The sequence below is a fragment of the Triticum aestivum genome, chromosome 6D (genome assembly GCF_018294505.1).
Source record: "Triticum aestivum cultivar Chinese Spring chromosome 6D, IWGSC CS RefSeq v2.1, whole genome shotgun sequence".
Lineage (NCBI taxonomy): Eukaryota > Viridiplantae > Streptophyta > Magnoliopsida > Poales > Poaceae > Triticum > Triticum aestivum.
Genome location: NC_057811.1, coordinates 40,261,278 through 40,265,462, shown reverse-complemented (window position 1 = coordinate 40,265,462; position 4,185 = coordinate 40,261,278).

Sequence of the window (4,185 nt, the reverse complement as noted above, 5' to 3'; positions counted from 1 at the left end):
TCTCTTCAAGTGCTCTCCTAAGTTTCATATTAAAATTTTCACATTCTTTACTTTTTTAACTCTATCAATGTGCCTGAGCTACCTGCATGTCATCATCTTGCATAACCTCCTGGTAATTCCCCCTCATCGCATGATTATGAAAAGTAGTCATGTTAGCTAAGTAAATATATCAAGCCAAATCGTAATATTACATAGATGAAAATTAGTCATGTCAGCTCGTTGGCTCTATGGCGTGTTATCTGGCTTAATGTTTTTCTATTTTGTTTGACAAACCTGTCGTTTTTTTATTGTATGTATAAATAACTTTTTTTGTACTCACCATGATGCCAGGCACGACCCATCTAACCATGTGAGGGGCCCGACAGGCGGCCTATCGTGCCGGCAGGGCTACACCAGCCCACTTTGCCAGGTTCATATCGATCTTCCCCTTTTCTCGGCTCCCTTTCCAAATCCCTAGCCCTATCTCTCCATTTTCCCCTCCAAATCTCGACGGCGAAAGCATGACAGCGAGTTGGGCGTCGGGCGGCGGCGGCTGCAGCGAGAAGAGCGGTGGTGACCGCAAGTTTGGTGGAACCCTGGGTCCTGGAAGCAGGTGGGGCGGATTAAGTGGCACAGGAGGCAGCGGCGGCGGATCGAGTGGAACAGGGGACAGGGGTTTCCTGGGCGGCGGCAGGCCGGGAGAGCCGACGGCTAGGGTTTCTTCGGTGCTACACTTTGGTGGCAAAAAGGTAAGTTCTTTACCGTTGTTCTTTACATCCCAGCATTATCGCCCACAATTCATGACCTCTAGCCCTGACAAGCTCCATCTATGTTGTCATCAGGAAACTCCTGGTGGCCGTGTCTGCATAGATGCAGACAATTTTGGCAGCGCATTCTTGGGATGTGGGTTTGAGGTTAGTCTACTAGGCATGATCTTCAAAGTAGTACTGCTATTGCGGTCAAGCTGCAAAAAAGTTCAGTGTCGCCTGCAGTGACAAGTTCAGTTATAAATTGACTTGAATTGCTCATGATTTATTTAGGATGCTATCACTTCTGATTATGTTGAATGGGTTGATGGGGAGTGGGATAGCAAAACAAAGTCATTCATTAAGTATCTTGCCATGAAGAACAAGAAACTGGAGACTAAGATTACAGAATATGAAGCTGAAATTAAGATGAATGAGAAAGAAAAGAGGGCAATGGTTAAGATGCAGAAGGAAATATTGCTCTATAGGGATAGGATTTTAGGATTTGGAGGTCTGCTGTATCTTGGCCTGCTTGCCATTATGATTGCTGTCATAGTTAGCAAGTAGATTGGTCATAAAGTTATTGACATCGTTGTTATTGACATGATGAAATGCTGATGAATTATGTGCTATTCAATTTATGGGCACAGTGTAACAGAGATTGCAACAGAAATAACATGTGGCCATCACGATCTATATTTGGTAAGTGATGCACATTTGGCATGTTCTATATTTGGCAGACAATGCACATTTGGCATGTTCTATATTTGGTAAGTGATGCACATGGGCACATCACTTAGCAGCACTACTGATTAGGGCAGCAGCCCAATTCATGGTATTGTTGCAACCTATGAGCAACATCTAGCAGCACCTACACCTTTGATGCCACACTGAAGCAAAGAAACAGTACATATTCAATATTCTGAAATTTTACTGAACTTGACACATAGGGTGAGCACTAGATATTCAGTTCTTCAGTCACAAAGAACCCAACCAAACCGTACCGATTCCATAATTTATATGCTTACATATACCAGCATACCTAACCAACATCAAACCCGAAATATTGTTAACCAGCATACCTAACTAAAGATAACCAACATATAACAGCATACCTAACTAAAGATAACCAGCAGCTTCCTCCTCCTTCAGCAACTGTGCCAATCTTCACTTCTTCAGAAATTTGAGGCGGCATGAGCGGCGCACTACACACGTAGAATTCTTCTTCTTGACCGCCGTCCTCTTCGACAACTGCGCCACCTGATCCTGAGCCACCTCCTCTTCTTCCACCTTCACTATGTCAGGGAGGAGGGGAAGGAGCTCGACGTCGATGGGCATTGTCTTGCCACCCTCGACGGCGACCGACGCTACCATCTGCATGGCGTCCTCCTCGCCCTCTTCATCGTCATCAGGGATGACCAGTACCTCGTCCACGTCGTCCTCCACGACGTCAGAGCCCAACGGCTGGACTGGCGCCGGCATGTGGCGGACCTGGTAGTCCGGGCTAACGGGCGCTGGGAGAGCGAGCTCGACGTGGACGCGCTCCGCCCTCGACGCGACGCGTGCTGGATCTGGCCGCTGCGGCATGGTGGTGGAGCGGTACATCCACCACCTTGCGTGCTGAACAGGGGAGTCGCTCAGCGTGGCCTCTCGCATTGCCCAGACGAGGAGGAGAGCCGGCGGGACGCGGCGGCCGTAGGGGAAGGCGCGCTTCTTCTCGCCGTCGGTGAGGACTTCGACGAGGCCACGCGCGTGGTTGACCAACATCTCCGTGCTGGGGAACCAGCCGCACACCTCCATCAACTATGCATGCCACGCCTCGTCATCGCCGGCGAGCTCCATCATCGCTTGCTGCCAGCCGAGGCTTCTCTCCATGGAGGCGGCTGCAGCGGTCGCCGGCGAGCATTTTTCTCGATCTACTGTAGGTGGGGATAAGAGGGGAGTTTGAACCGGCGCGCATGGGAGGTGGGTGAGTGCGTGGTGGGGAGTGGTACAGATACTTATTTAATGGCAGTTGGGACGCGGGGAGGGGAAATGTACAATATTCTTTCTACCTACCGCCCCGGTCATAACACAGTGGCATTGCAATCTACTATTCCCAACCATGCAAAACTAATTTATTTAGGTCGGATTTTGTTGCTTATTTAGAGATGTAAAAGCTTGACACTCCCACTAAACAAAGTGCTAATGCAGTTGCTACAATATATAGGAACCAAACACGCGAAACGTCGAAGTAAATTTGATACCATAATGTGAAGGATATACTGTCCAGTTCACTCGATTCATCCGTAAATAATTGAAGCAAGTGTTATACTCTTCTTCCTTCTCCACTTTTCTGCACATGATAAAAGACAAGATAAGTTAATGAATGATAATTTTTTTAATAATCCACAATGCATACAAACACTTACTTCTGATTTAGTTTGCACTTCTTGCTACGTCTAGTGTGTCCTAGCAATTTGCAAGCGCCGCACCGGGTTTTCAACTCATCAAAAGAGAGTGGTCTACCATTTTTCAAGACAGGATGGCTCTCATCTACCTTTGTTGCACCTTTGCTTGACACTTCCATAGGATCTTTAACTGCAATCATGTTTCCTTCACCATCGTCCACATATTCAACTGCACACTTACTGAGGTCATTTGTTTGCTTGCTCAAATTTTCCTGTAGCAGATCATACTCATGACTCTTAGCTATCATAGCCTTCAAAATCTCATGTAACTGATCCCACAAAGCTGGGTGTTTGCATGCCGCATGCATAGCTTCTGACGCTAACACACTGACCTGGCTATATTTCATTCTTTCCCCTGCCCCAGTCCAACCAAATCCCAACAGATCGCTTGTGCGCCTCGCGGTCAGTCCCAACCTTGCTTCTTTCGTGAACCGAACAAGAACTAAACACTTCGGTAATTCAGATATGTTCAAGTACTTCAGTACATGGAATATGTGCTTGCAAGGTAGACCCTTTCGAATCATTCTTCTGGAGCTGCACCTTATAGTTTCTGCGGAATTTACTGGTGCATACTCCACCCAAAAACGGCTCTTCTGGTTATTCTTCCAGGCCACGATGTACTGTTGTGATCCGTCTCCCAGCTTAATTTCTACAATCTCCATGCCGCCAATTTTTCTAAGATCATCTTGCAACATATAGAAGTTTGCTGGAGTGAAGACTTGAGAAGCAGCTATCTCTAGTTCCCTCGAGCTAGTAACTGGCACCGGTAAACTCTATGAGGCCGTGCAGTCATCTCGCGCCTCGTTTTCACGGATACGTACAACGGCGTTCTCATAGTGCAAAATCATATCCACCAGGGTCATTTCACCGTCTAGGTGGAGGTGAAGGCATGAGTTCAGGCTTTCACTCCGCTGGTTGCTTTTCATGTCAAGCCAAAACCCCTCTGTCAGATAAGCCGCGGCCCACAGTCTCCTCTTCTTATACATCCGTCTCAACCATGTTACAGTTTT